Source organism: Maylandia zebra, linkage group LG22, assembly GCF_041146795.1.
Source record: "Maylandia zebra isolate NMK-2024a linkage group LG22, Mzebra_GT3a, whole genome shotgun sequence".
Taxonomy (NCBI): Eukaryota; Metazoa; Chordata; class Actinopteri; order Cichliformes; family Cichlidae; genus Maylandia; species Maylandia zebra.
In genome coordinates, this window is record NC_135187.1 from 32,087,554 (window position 1) to 32,103,770 (window position 16,217).

Below are 16,217 nucleotides of genomic sequence, written 5' to 3' on the forward strand. Positions count from 1 at the left end.
TAAACATGTTTGTCTGAGTCTTCTATCAAAGGTTACAGCGATTTATATGAAGTTGTTCAAAAACGCTTTATTTCGCCAAGACAGTGTGTTTCTCACTGTTACATGCATTTGAATGGGAAACTCGCCTGAGACAAAGTATAGGTTTTCATTATGTGAATAATTTTAAAATCTTAGCTCAAACGGCTGCAAAACCTGTTTGCCCAGCACGGGGATATTGAGTTCTATAAGATAAAGCCATAAACATGTTTGTCTGAGTCTTCTATCAAAGGTTACAGCGATTTATATGAAGTTGTTCAAAAACGCTTTATTTCGCCAAGACAGTGTGTTTCTCACTGTTACATGCATTTGAATGGGAAACTCGCCTGAGACAAAGTATAGGTTTTCATTATGTGAATAATTTTAAAATCTTAGCTCAAACGGCTGCAAAACCTGTTTGCCCAGCACGGGGATATTGAGTTCTATAAGATAAAGCCATAAACATGTTTGTCTGAGTCTTCTATCAAAAGTTACAGCGATTTATATGAAGTTTTTCAAAAACGCTTTATTTCGCCAAGACAATGCGTTTCTCACTGTTACATGCATTTGAATGGGAAAGTCGCCTGAAACAAAGTATAGGTTTTCATTATGTGAATAATTTTAAAATCTCAGCTCAAACGGCTGCAAAACCTGTTTGCCCAGCACGGGGATATTGAGTTCTATAAGATAAAGCCATAAACATGTTTGTCTGAGTCTTCTATCAAAGGTTACAGCGATTTATATGAAGTTGTACAAAAACGCTTTATTTCGCCAAGACAGTGTGTTTCTCACTGTTACATGCATTTGAATGGGAAACTCGCCTGAGACAAAGTATAGGTTTTCATTATGTGAATAATTTTAAAATCTTAGCTCAAACGGCTGCAAAACCTGTTTGCCCAGCACGGGGATATTGAGTTCTATAAGATAAAGCCATAAACATGTTTGTCTGAGTCTTCTATCAAAAGTTACAGCGATTTATATGAAGTTGTTCAAAAACGCTTTATTTCGCCAAGACAATGCGTTTCTCACTGTTACATGCATTTGAATGGGAAAGTCGCCTGAAACAAAGTATAGGTTTTCATTATGTGAATAATTTTAAAATCTCAGCTCAAACGGCTGCAAAACCTGTTTGCCCAGCACGGGGATATTGAGTTCTATAAGATAAAGCCATAAACATGTTTGTCTGAGTCTTCTATCAAAGGTTACAGCGATTTATATGAAGTTGTACAAAAACGCTTTATTTCGCCAAGACAGTGTGTTTCTCACTGTTACATGCATTTGAATGGGAAACTCGCCTGAGACAAAGTATAGGTTTTCATTATGTGAATAATTTTAAAATCTTAGCTCAAACGGCTGCAAAACCTGTTTGCCCAGCACAGGGATATTGAGTTCTATAAGATAAAGCCATAAACATGTTTGTCTGAGTCTTCTATCAAAAGTTACAGCGATTTATATGAAGTTGTTCAAAAACGCTTTATTTCGCCAAGACAATGCGTTTCTCACTGTTACATGCATTTGAATGGGAAACTCGCCTGAGACAAAGTATAGGTTTTCATTATGTGAATAATTTTAAAATCTTAGCTCAAACGGCTGCAAAACCTGTTTGCCCAGCACGGGGATATTGAGTTCTGTAAGATAAAGCCATAAACATGTTTGTCTGAGTCTTCTATCAAAGGTTATAGCGATTTATATGAAGTTGTTCAAAAACGCTTTATTTCGCCAAGACAATGCGTTTCTCACTGTTACATGCATTTGAATGGGAAACTCGTCTGAGACAAAGTATAGGTTTTCATTATGTGAATAATTTTAAAATCTTAGCTCAAACGGCTGCAAAACCTGTTTGCCCAGCACGGGGATATTGAGTTCTGTAAGATAAAGCCATAAACATGTTTGTCTGAGTCTTCTATCAAAGGTTACAGCGATTTATATGAAGTTGTACAAAAACGCTTTATTTCGCCAAGACAGTGTGTTTCTCACTGTTACATGCATTTGAATGGGAAACTCGCCTGAGACAAAGTATAGGTTTTCATTATGTGAATAATTTTAAAATCTTAGCTCAAACGGCTGCAAAACCTGTTTGCCCAGCACGGGGATATTGAGTTCTATAAGATAAAGCCATAAACATGTTTGTCTGAGTCTTCTATCAAAAGTTACAGCGATTTATATGAAGTTGTACAAAAACGCTTTATTTCGCCAAGACAGTGTGTTTCTCACTGTTACATGCATTTGAATGGGAAACTCGCCTGAGACAAAGTATAGGTTTTCATTATGTGAATAATTTTAAAATCTTAGCTCAAACGGCTGCAAAACCTGTTTGCCCAGCACGGGGATATTGAGTTCTATAAGATAAAGCCATAAACATGTTTGTCTGAGTCTTCTATCAAAAGTTACAGCGATTTATATGAAGTTGTTCAAAAACGCTTTATTTCGCCAAGACAATGCGTTTCTCACTGTTACATGCATTTGAATGGGAAAGTCGCCTGAAACAAAGTATAGGTTTTCATTATGTGAATAATTTTAAAATCTCAGCTCAAACGGCTGCAAAACCTGTTTGCCCAGCACGGGGATATTGAGTTCTATAAGATAAAGCCATAAACATGTTTGTCTGAGTCTTCTATCAAAGGTTACAGCGATTTATATGAAGTTGTACAAAAACGCTTTATTTCGCCAAGACAGTGTGTTTCTCACTGTTACATGCATTTGAATGGGAAACTCGCCTGAGACAAAGTATAGGTTTTCATTATGTGAATAATTTTAAAATCTTAGCTCAAACGGCTGCAAAACCTGTTTGCCCAGCACAGGGATATTGAGTTCTATAAGATAAAGCCATAAACATGTTTGTCTGAGTCTTCTATCAAAAGTTACAGCGATTTATATGAAGTTGTTCAAAAACGCTTTATTTCGCCAAGACAATGCGTTTCTCACTGTTACATGCATTTGAATGGGAAACTCGCCTGAGACAAAGTATAGGTTTTCATTATGTGAATAATTTTAAAATCTTAGCTCAAACGGCTGCAAAACCTGTTCTGTTTGCCCAGCACGGGGATATTGAGTTCTATAAGATGAAGCCATAAACATGTTTGTCTGAGTCTTCTATCAAAGGTTACAGCGATTTATATGAAGTTGAACAAAAACGCTTTATTTCGCCAAGACAGTGTGTTTCTCACTGTTACATGCATTTGAATGGGAAACTCGCCTGAGACAAAGTATAGGTTTTCATTATGTGAATAATTTTAAAATCTTAGCTCAAACGGCTGCAAAACCTGTTTGCCCAGCACGGGGATATTGAGTTCTGTAAGATAAAGCCATAAACATGTTTGTCTGAGTCTTCTATCAAAAGTTACAGCGATTTATATGAAGTTGTTCAAAAACGCTTTATTTCGTCAAGACAATGCGTTTCTCACTGTTACATGCATTTGAATGGGAAACTCGCCTGAAACAAAGTATAGGTTTTCATTATGTGAATAATTTTAAAATCTCAGCTCAAACGGCTGCAAAACCCGTTTGCCCAGCACGGGGATATTGAGTTCTGTAAGATAAAGCCATAAACATGTTTGTCTGAGTCTTCTATCAAAGGTTACAGCGATTTATATGAAGTTGTTCAAAAACGCTTTATTTCGCCAAGACAGTGTGTTTCTCACTGTTACATGCATTTGAATGGGAAACTCGCCTGAGACAAAGTATAGGTTTTCATTATGTGAATAATTTTAAAATCTTAGCTCAAACGGCTGCAAAACCTGTTTGCCCAGCACGGGGATATTGAGTTCTATAAGATAAAGCCATAAACATGTTTGTCTGAGTCTTCTATCAAAAGTTACAGCGATTTATATGAAGTTGTTCAAAAACGCTTTATTTCGCCAAGACAATGCGTTTCTCACTGTTACATGCATTTGAATGGGAAACTCGCCTGAAACAAAGTATAGGTTTTCATTATGTGAATAATTTTAAAATCTCAGCTCAAACGGCTGCAAAACCTGTTTGCCCAGCACGGGGATATTGAGTTCTATAAGATAAAGCCATAAACATGTTTGTCTGAGTCTTCTATCAAAGGTTACAGCGATTTATATGAAGTTGTACAAAAACGCTTTATTTCGCCAAGACAGTGTGTTTCTCACTGTTACATGCATTTGAATGGGAAACTCGCCTGAGACAAAGTATAGGTTTTCATTATGTGAATAATTTTAAAATCTTAGCTCAAACGGCTGCAAAACCTGTTTGCCCAGCACAGGGATATTGAGTTCTATAAGATAAAGCCATAAACATGTTTGTCTGAGTCTTCTATCAAAAGTTACAGCGATTTATATGAAGTTGTTCAAAAACGCTTTATTTCGCCAAGACAATGCGTTTCTCACTGTTACATGCATTTGAATGGGAAACTCGCCTGAGACAAAGTATAGGTTTTCATTATGTGAATAATTTTAAAATCTTAGCTCAAACGGCTGCAAAACCTGTTCTGTTTGCCCAGCACGGGGATATTGAGTTCTATAAGATGAAGCCATAAACATGTTTGTCTGAGTCTTCTATCAAAGGTTACAGCGATTTATATGAAGTTGAACAAAAACGCTTTATTTCGCCAAGACAGTGTGTTTCTCACTGTTACATGCATTTGAATGGGAAACTCGCCTGAGACAAAGTATAGGTTTTCATTATGTGAATAATTTTAAAATCTTAGCTCAAACGGCTGCAAAACCTGTTCTGTTTGCCCAGCACGGGGATATTGAGTTCTATAAGATAAAGCCATAAACATGTTTGTCTGAGTCTTCTATCAAAGGTTACAGCGATTTATATGAAGTTGTACAAAAACGCTTTATTTCGCCAAGACAGTGTGTTTCTCACTGTTACATGCATTTGAATGGGAAACTCGCCTGAAACAAAGTATAGGTTTTCATTATCTGAATAATTTTAAAATCTTAGCTCAAACGGCTGCAAAACCTGTTCTGTTTGCCCAGCACGGGGATATTGAGTTCTATAAGATAAAGCCATAAACATGTTTGTCTGAGTCTTCTATCAAAGGTTACAGCGATTTATATGAAGTTGTACAAAAACGCTTTATTTCGCCAAGACAGTGTGTTTCTCACTGTTACATGCATTTGAATGGGAAACTCGCCTGAGACAAAGTATAGGTTTTCATTATGTGAATAATTTTAAAATCTTAGCTCAAACGGCTGCAAAACCTGTTTGCCCAGCACAGGGATATTGAGTTCTATAAGATAAAGCCATAAACATGTTTGTCTGAGTCTTCTATCAAAAGTTACAGCGATTTATATGAAGTTGTTCAAAAACGCTTTATTTCGCCAAGACAATGCGTTTCTCACTGTTACATGCATTTGAATGGGAAACTCGCCTGAGACAAAGTATAGGTTTTCATTATGTGAATAATTTTAAAATCTTAGCTCAAACGGCTGCAAAACCTGTTCTGTTTGCCCAGCACGGGGATATTGAGTTCTATAAGATGAAGCCATAAACATGTTTGTCTGAGTCTTCTATCAAAGGTTACAGCGATTTATATGAAGTTGTACAAAAACGCTTTATTTCGCCAAGACAGTGTGTTTCTCACTGTTACATGCATTTGAATGGGAAACTCGCCTGAGACAAAGTATAGGTTTTCATTATGTGAATAATTTTAAAATCTTAGCTCAAACGGCTGCAAAACCTGTTTGCCCAGCACGGGGATATTGAGTTCTGTAAGATAAAGCCATAAACATGTTTGTCTGAGTCTTCTATCAAAGGTTACAGCGATTTATATGAAGTTGTTCAAAAACGTTTTATTTCGCCAAGACAGTGTGTTTCTCACTGTTACATGCATTTGAATGGGAAACTCGCCTGAGACAAAGTATAGGTTTTCATTATGTGAATAATTTTAAAATCTTAGCTCAAACGGCTGCAAAACATGTTTGCCCAGCACGGGGATATTGAGTTCTGTAAGATAAAGCCATAAACATGTTTGTCTGAGTCTTCTATCAAAGGTTACAGCGATTTATATGAAGTTGTTCAAAAACGCTTTATTTCGCCAAGACAGTGTGTTTCTCACTGTTACATGCATTTGAATGGGAAACTCGCCTGAGACAAAGTATAGGTTTTCATTATGTGAATAATTTTAAAATCTTAGCTCAAACGGCTGCAAAACCTGTTTGCCCAGCACGGGGATATTGAGTTCTATAAGATAAAGCCATAAACATGTTTGTCTGAGTCTTCTATCAAAGGTTACAGCGATTTATATGAAGTTGTACAAAAACGCTTTATTTTGCCAAGACAGTGTGTTTCTCACTGTTACATGCATTTGAATGGGAAACTCGCCTGAAACAAAGTATAGGTTTTCATTATGTGAATAATTTTAAAATCTTAGCTCAAACGGCTGCAAAACCTGTTCTGTTTGCCCAGCACAGGGATATTGAGTTCTATAAGATAAAGCCATAAACATGTTTGTCTGAGTCTTCTATCAAAAGTTACAGCGATTTATATGAAGTTGTTCAAAAACGCTTTATTTCGCCAAGACAATGCGTTTCTCACTGTTACATGCATTTGAATGGGAAAGTCGCCTGAAACAAAGTATAGGTTTTCATTATGTGAATAATTTTAAAATCTCAGCTCAAACGGCTGCAAAACCTGTTTGCCCAGCACGGGGATATTGAGTTCTATAAGATAAAGCCATAAACATGTTTGTCTGAGTCTTCTATCAAAGGTTACAGCGATTTATATGAAGTTGTACAAAAACGCTTTATTTCGCCAAGACAGTGTGTTTCTCACTGTTACATGCATTTGAATGGGAAACTCGCCTGAGACAAAGTATAGGTTTTCATTATGTGAATAATTTTAAAATCTTAGCTCAAACGGCTGCAAAACCTGTTTGCCCAGCACAGGGATATTGAGTTCTATAAGATAAAGCCATAAACATGTTTGTCTGAGTCTTCTATCAAAAGTTACAGCGATTTATATGAAGTTGTTCAAAAACGCTTTATTTCGCCAAGACAATGCGTTTCTCACTGTTACATGCATTTGAATGGGAAACTCGCCTGAGACAAAGTATAGGTTTTCATTATGTGAATAATTTTAAAATCTTAGCTCAAACGGCTGCAAAACCTGTTCTGTTTGCCCAGCACGGGGATATTGAGTTCTATAAGATGAAGCCATAAACATGTTTGTCTGAGTCTTCTATCAAAGGTTACAGCGATTTATATGAAGTTGAACAAAAACGCTTTATTTCGCCAAGACAGTGTGTTTCTCACTGTTACATGCATTTGAATGGGAAACTCGCCTGAGACAAAGTATAGGTTTTCATTATGTGAATAATTTTAAAATCTTAGCTCAAACGGCTGCAAAACCTGTTTGCCCAGCACGGGGATATTGAGTTCTGTAAGATAAAGCCATAAACATGTTTGTCTGAGTCTTCTATCAAAAGTTACAGCGATTTATATGAAGTTGTTCAAAAACGCTTTATTTCGTCAAGACAATGCGTTTCTCACTGTTACATGCATTTGAATGGGAAACTCGCCTGAAACAAAGTATAGGTTTTCATTATGTGAATAATTTTAAAATCTCAGCTCAAACGGCTGCAAAACCCGTTTGCCCAGCACGGGGATATTGAGTTCTGTAAGATAAAGCCATAAACATGTTTGTCTGAGTCTTCTATCAAAGGTTACAGCGATTTATATGAAGTTGTTCAAAAACGCTTTATTTCGCCAAGACAGTGTGTTTCTCACTGTTACATGCATTTGAATGGGAAACTCGCCTGAGACAAAGTATAGGTTTTCATTATGTGAATAATTTTAAAATCTTAGCTCAAACGGCTGCAAAACCTGTTTGCCCAGCACGGGGATATTGAGTTCTATAAGATAAAGCCATAAACATGTTTGTCTGAGTCTTCTATGAAAAGTTACAGCGATTTATATGAAGTTATTCAAAAACGCTTTATTTCGCCAAGACAATGCGTTTCTCACTGTTACATGCATTTGAATGGGAAACTCGCCTGAAACAAAGTATAGGTTTTCATTATGTGAATAATTTTAAAATCTCAGCTCAAACGGCTGCAAAACCTGTTTGCCCAGCACGGGGATATTGAGTTCTATAAGATAAAGCCATAAACATGTTTGTCTGAGTCTTCTATCAAAGGTTACAGCGATTTATATGAAGTTGTACAAAAACGCTTTATTTCGCCAAGACAGTGTGTTTCTCACTGTTACATGCATTTGAATGGGAAACTCGCCTGAGACAAAGTATAGGTTTTCATTATGTGAATAATTTTAAAATCTTAGCTCAAACGGCTGCAAAACCTGTTTGCCCAGCACAGGGATATTGAGTTCTATAAGATAAAGCCATAAACATGTTTGTCTGAGTCTTCTATCAAAAGTTACAGCGATTTATATGAAGTTGTTCAAAAACGCTTTATTTCGCCAAGACAATGCGTTTCTCACTGTTACATGCATTTGAATGGGAAACTCGCCTGAGACAAAGTATAGGTTTTCATTATGTGAATAATTTTAAAATCTTAGCTCAAACGGCTGCAAAACCTGTTCTGTTTGCCCAGCACGGGGATATTGAGTTCTATAAGATGAAGCCATAAACATGTTTGTCTGAGTCTTCTATCAAAGGTTACAGCGATTTATATGAAGTTGAACAAAAACGCTTTATTTCGCCAAGACAGTGTGTTTCTCACTGTTACATGCATTTGAATGGGAAACTCGCCTGAGACAAAGTATAGGTTTTCATTATGTGAATAATTTTAAAATCTTAGCTCAAACGGCTGCAAAACCTGTTCTGTTTGCCCAGCACGGGGATATTGAGTTCTATAAGATAAAGCCATAAACATGTTTGTCTGAGTCTTCTATCAAAGGTTACAGCGATTTATATGAAGTTGTACAAAAACGCTTTATTTCGCCAAGACAGTGTGTTTCTCACTGTTACATGCATTTGAATGGGAAACTCGCCTGAAACAAAGTATAGGTTTTCATTATCTGAATAATTTTAAAATCTTAGCTCAAACGGCTGCAAAACCTGTTCTGTTTGCCCAGCACGGGGATATTGAGTTCTATAAGATAAAGCCATAAACATGTTTGTCTGAGTCTTCTATCAAAGGTTACAGCGATTTATATGAAGTTGTACAAAAACGCTTTATTTCGCCAAGACAGTGTGTTTCTCACTGTTACATGCATTTGAATGGGAAACTCGCCTGAGACAAAGTATAGGTTTTCATTATGTGAATAATTTTAAAATCTTAGCTCAAACGGCTGCAAAACCTGTTTGCCCAGCACAGGGATATTGAGTTCTATAAGATAAAGCCATAAACATGTTTGTCTGAGTCTTCTATCAAAAGTTACAGCGATTTATATGAAGTTGTTCAAAAACGCTTTATTTCGCCAAGACAATGCGTTTCTCACTGTTACATGCATTTGAATGGGAAACTCGCCTGAGACAAAGTATAGGTTTTCATTATGTGAATAATTTTAAAATCTTAGCTCAAACGGCTGCAAAACCTGTTCTGTTTGCCCAGCACGGGGATATTGAGTTCTATAAGATGAAGCCATAAACATGTTTGTCTGAGTCTTCTATCAAAGGTTACAGCGATTTATATGAAGTTGTACAAAAACGCTTTATTTCGCCAAGACAGTGTGTTTCTCACTGTTACATGCATTTGAATGGGAAACTCGCCTGAGACAAAGTATAGGTTTTCATTATGTGAATAATTTTAAAATCTTAGCTCAAACGGCTGCAAAACCTGTTTGCCCAGCACGGGGATATTGAGTTCTGTAAGATAAAGCCATAAACATGTTTGTCTGAGTCTTCTATCAAAGGTTACAGCGATTTATATGAAGTTGTTCAAAAACGTTTTATTTCGCCAAGACAGTGTGTTTCTCACTGTTACATGCATTTGAATGGGAAACTCGCCTGAGACAAAGTATAGGTTTTCATTATGTGAATAATTTTAAAATCTTAGCTCAAACGGCTGCAAAACATGTTTGCCCAGCACGGGGATATTGAGTTCTGTAAGATAAAGCCATAAACATGTTTGTCTGAGTCTTCTATCAAAGGTTACAGCGATTTATATGAAGTTGTTCAAAAACGCTTTATTTCGCCAAGACAGTGTGTTTCTCACTGTTACATGCATTTGAATGGGAAACTCGCCTGAGACAAAGTATAGGTTTTCATTATGTGAATAATTTTAAAATCTTAGCTCAAACGGCTGCAAAACCTGTTTGCCCAGCACGGGGATATTGAGTTCTATAAGATAAAGCCATAAACATGTTTGTCTGAGTCTTCTATCAAAGGTTACAGCGATTTATATGAAGTTGTACAAAAACGCTTTATTTTGCCAAGACAGTGTGTTTCTCACTGTTACATGCATTTGAATGGGAAACTCGCCTGAAACAAAGTATAGGTTTTCATTATGTGAATAATTTTAAAATCTTAGCTCAAACGGCTGCAAAACCTGTTCTGTTTGCCCAGCACGGGGATATTGAGTTCTATAAGATAAAGCCATAAACATGTTTGTCTGAGTCTTCTATCAAAAGTTACAGCGATTTATATGAAGTTGTTCGAAAACGCTTTATTTCGCCAAGACAATGCGTTTCTCACTGTTACATGCATTTGAATGGGAAACTCGCCTGAGACAAAGTATAGGTTTTCATTATGTGAATAATTTTAAAATCTTAGCTCAAACGGCTGCAAAACCTGTTTGCCCAGCACTGGGATATTGAGTTCTATAAGATAAAGCCATAAACATGTTTGTCTGAGTCTTCTATCAAAAGTTACAGCGATTTATATGAAGTTGTTCAAAAACGCTTTATTTCGCCAAGACAATGCGTTTCTCACTGTTACATGCATTTGAATGGGAAAGTCGCCTGAGACAAAGTATAGGTTTTCATTATGTGAATAATTTTAAAGTCTTAGCTCAAACGGCTGCAAAACCTGTTTGCCCAGCACGGGGATATTGAGTTCTATAAGATAAAGCCATAAACATGTTTGTCTGAGTCTTCTATCAAAAGTTACAGCGATTTATATGAAGTTGTTCAAAAACGCTTTATTTCGTCAAGACAATGCGTTTCTCACTGTTACATGCATTTGAATGGGAAACTCGCCTGAAACAAAGTATAGGTTTTCATTATGTGAATAATTTTAAAATCTCAGCTCAAACGGCTGCAAAACCTGTTTGCCCAGCACGGGGATATTGAGTTCTATAAGATAAAGCCATAAACATGTTTGTCTGAGTCTTCTATCAAAAGTTACAGCGATTTATATGAAGTTGTACAAAAACGCTTTATTTCGCCAAGACAGTGTGTTTCTCACTGTTACATGCATTTGAATGGGAAACTCGCCTGAAACAAAGTATAGGTTTTCATTATGTGAATAATTTTAAAATCTCAGCTCAAACGGCTGCAAAACCTGTTCTGTTTGCCCAGCACGGGGATATTGAGTTCTATAAGATAAAGCCATAAACATGTTTGTCTGAGTCTTCTATCAAAAGTTACAGCGATTTATATGAAGTTGTTCAAAAACGCTTTATTTCGCCAAGACAATGCGTTTCTCACTGTTACATGCATTTGAATGGGAAACTCGCCTGAGACAAAGTATAGGTTTTCATTATGTGAATAATTTTAAAATCTTAGCTCAAACGGCTGCAACACCTGTTTGCCCAGCACTGGGATATTGAGTTCTATAAGATAAAGCCATAAACATGTTTGTCTGAGTCTTCTATCAAAGGTTACAGCGATTTATATGAAGTTGTACAAAAACGCTTTATTTCGCCAAGACAGTGTGTTTCTCACTGTTACATGCATTTGAATGGGAAACTCGCCTGAGACAAAGTATAGGTTTTCATTATGTGAATAATTTTAAAATCTTAGCTCAAACGGCTGCAAAACCTGTTTGCCCAGCACGGGGATATTGAGTTCTATAAGATAAAGCCATAAACATGTTTGTCTGAGTCTTCTATCAAAGGTTACAGCGATTTATATGAAGTTGTACAAAAACGCTTTATTTCGCCAAGACAGTGTGTTTCTCACTGTTACATGCATTTGAATGGGAAACTCGCCTGAAACAAAGTATAGGTTTTCATTATGTGAATAATTTTAAAATCTTAGCTCAAACGGCTGCAAAACCTGTTTGCCCAGCACGGGGATATTGAGTTCTATAAGATAAAGCCATAAACATGTTTGTCTGAGTCTTCTATCAAAAGTTACAGCGATTTATATGAAGTTGTTCAAAAACGCTTTATTTCGCCAAGACAATGCGTTTCTCACTGTTACATGCATTTGAATGGGAAAGTCGCCTGAAACAAAGTATAGGTTTTCATTATGTGAATAATTTTAAAGTCTTAGCTCAAACGGCTGCAAAACCTGTTTGCCCAGCACGGGGATATTGAGTTCTATAAGATAAAGCCATAAACATGTTTGTCTGAGTCTTCTATCAAAAGTTACAGCGATTTATATGAAGTTGTTCAAAAACGCTTTATTTCGCCAAGACAATGCGTTTCTCACTGTTACATGCATTTGAATGGGAAACTCGCCTGAGACAAAGTATAGGTTTTCATTATGTGAATAATTTTAAAATCTTAGCTCAAACGGCTGCAAAACCTGTTCTGTTTGCCCAGCACGGGGATATTGAGTTCTATAAGATAAAGCCATAAACATGTTTGTCTGAGTCTTCTATCAAAAGTTACAGCGATTTATATGAAGTTGTTCAAAAACGCTTTATTTCGCCAAGACAATGCGTTTCTCACTGTTACATGCATTTGAATGGGAAAGTCGCCTGAGACAAAGTATAGGTTTTCATTATGTGAATAATTTTAAAATCTTAGCTCAAACGGCTGCAAAACCTGTTCTGTTTGCCCAGCACGGGGATATTGAGTTCTATAAGATAAAGCCATAAACATGTTTGTCTGAGTCTTCTATCAAAAGTTACAGCGATTTATATGAAGTTGTACAAAAACGCTTTATTTCGCCAAGACAGTGTGTTTCTCACTGTTACATGCATTTGAATGGGAAACTCGCCTGAAACAAAGTATAGGTTTTCATTATGTGAATAATTTTAAAATCTTAGCTCAAACGGCTGCAAAACCTGTTCTGTTTGCCCAGCACGGGGATATTGAGTTCTATAAGATAAAGCCATAAACATGTTTGTCTGAGTCTTCTATCAAAGGTTACAGCGATTTATATGAAGTTGTACAAAAACGCTTTATTTTGCCAAGACAGTGTGTTTCTCACTGTTACATGCATTTGAATGGGAAACTCGCCTGAAACAAAGTATAGGTTTTCATTATGTGAATAATTTTAAAATCTTAGCTCAAACGGCTGCAAAACCTGTTCTGTTTGCCCAGCACAGGGATATTGAGTTCTATAAGATAAAGCCATAAACATGTTTGTCTGAGTCTTCTATCAAAGGTTACAGCGATTTATATGAAGTTGTACAAAAACGCTTTATTTCGCCAAGACAGTGTGTTTCTCACTGTTACATGCATTTGAATGGGAAACTCGCCTGAGACAAAGTATAGGTTTTCATTATGTGAATAATTTTAAAATCTTAGCTCAAACGGCTGCAAAACCTGTTTGCCCAGCACGGGGATATTGAGTTCTATAAGATAAAGCCATAAACATGTTTGTCTGAGTCTTCTATCAAAGGTTACAGCGATTTATATGAAGTTGTACAAAAACGCTTTATTTCGCCAAGACAGTGTGTTTCTCACTGTTACATGCATTTGAATGGGAAACTCGCCTGAAACAAAGTATAGGTTTTCATTATGTGAATAATTTTAAAATCTTAGCTCAAACGGCTGCAAAACCTGTTCTGTTTGCCCAGCACGGGGATATTGAGTTCTATAAGATAAAGCCATAAACATGTTTGTCTGAGTCTTCGATCAAAAGTTACAGCGATTTATATGAAGTTGTTCAAAAACGCTTTATTTCGCCAAGACAATGCGTTTCTCACTGTTACATGCATTTGAATGGGAAACTCGCCTGAGACAAAGTATAGGTTTTCATTATGTGAATAATTTTAAAATCTTAGCTCAAACGGCTGCAACACCTGTTTGCCCAGCACTGGGATATTGAGTTCTATAAGATAAAGCCATAAACATGTTTGTCTGAGTCTTCTATCAAAGGTTACAGCGATTTATATGAAGTTGTACAAAAACGCTTTATTTCGCCAAGACAGTGTGTTTCTCACTGTTACATGCATTTGAATGGGAAACTCGCCTGAGACAAAGTATAGGTTTTCATTATGTGAATAATTTTAAAATCTTAGCTCAAACGGCTGCAAAACCTGTTTGCCCAGCACGGGGATATTGAGTTCTATAAGATAAAGCCATAAACATGTTTGTCTGAGTCTTCTATCAAAGGTTACAGCGATTTATATGAAGTTGTACAAAAACGCTTTATTTCGCCAAGACAGTGTGTTTCTCACTGTTACATGCATTTGAATGGGAAACTCGCCTGAAACAAAGTATAGGTTTTCATTATGTGAATAATTTTAAAATCTTAGCTCAAACGGCTGCAAAACCTGTTCTGTTTGCCCAGCACGGGGATATTGAGTTCTATAAGATAAAGCCATAAACATGTTTGTCTGAGTCTTCTATCAAAAGTTACAGCGATTTATATGAAGTTGTTCAAAAACGCTTTATTTCGCCAAGACAATGCGTTTCTCACTGTTACATGCATTTGAATGGGAAACTCGCCTGAGACAAAGTATAGGTTTTCATTATGTGAATAATTTTAAAGTCTTAGCTCAAACGGCTGCAAAACCTGTTCTGTTTGCCCAGCACGGGGATATTGAGTTCTATAAGATAAAGCCATAAACATGTTTGTCTGAGTCTTCTATCAAAAGTTACATCGATTTATATGAAGTTGTTCAAAAACGCTTTATTTCGCCAAGACAATGCGTTTCTCACTGTTACATGCATTTGAATGGGAAAGTCGCCTGAAACAAAGTATAGGTTTTCATTATGTGAATAATTTTAAAGTCTTAGCTCAAACGGCTGCAAAACCTGTTTGCCCAGCACGGGGATATTGAGTTCTATAAGATAAAGCCATAAACATGTTTGTCTGAGTCTTCTATCAAAAGTTACAGCGATTTATATGAAGTTGTTCAAAAACGCTTTATTTCGCCAAGACAATGCGTTTCTCACTGTTACATGCATTTGAATGGGAAACTCGCCTGAGACAAAGTATAGGTTTTCATTATGTGAATAATTTTAAAATCTTAGCTCAAACGGCTGCAAAACCTGTTCTGTTTGCCCAGCACGGGGATATTGAGTTCTATAAGATAAAGCCATAAACATGTTTGTCTGAGTCTTCGATCAAAAGTTACAGCGATTTATATGAAGTTGTTCAAAAACGCTTTATTTCGCCAAGACAATGCGTTTCTCACTGTTACATGCATTTGAATGGGAAACTCGCCTGAGACAAAGTATAGGTTTTCATTATGTGAATAATTTTAAAATCTTAGCTCAAACGGCTGCAACACCTGTTTGCCCAGCACTGGGATATTGAGTTCTATAAGATAAAGCCATAAACATGTTTGTCTGAGTCTTCTATCAAAGGTTACAGCGATTTATATGAAGTTGTACAAAAACGCTTTATTTCGCCAAGACAGTGTGTTTCTCACTGTTACATGCATTTGAATGGGAAACTCGCCTGAGACAAAGTATAGGTTTTCATTATGTGAATAATTTTAAAATCTTAGCTCAAACGGCTGCAAAACCTGTTTGCCCAGCACGGGGATATTGAGTTCTATAAGATGAAGCCATAAACATGTTTGTCTGAGTCTTCTATCAAAGGTTACAGCGATTTATATGAAGTTGTACAAAAACGCTTTATTTCGCCAAGACAGTGTGTTTCTCACTGTTACATGCATTTGAATGGGAAACTCGCCTGAAACAAAGTATAGGTTTTCATTATGTGAATAATTTTAAAATCTTAGCTCAAACGGCTGCAAAACCTGTTCTGTTTGCCCAGCACGGGGATATTGAGTTCTATAAGATAAAGCCATAAACATGTTTGTCTGAGTCTTCTATCAAAAGTTACAGCGATTTATATGAAGTTGTTCAAAAACGCTTTATTTCGCCAAGACAATGCGTTTCTCACTGTTACATGCATTTGAATGGGAAACTCGCCTGAGACAAAGTATAGGTTTTCATTATGTGAATAATTTTAAAGTCTTAGCTCAAACGGCTGCAAAACCTGTTCTGTTTGCCCAGCACGGGGATATTGAGTTCT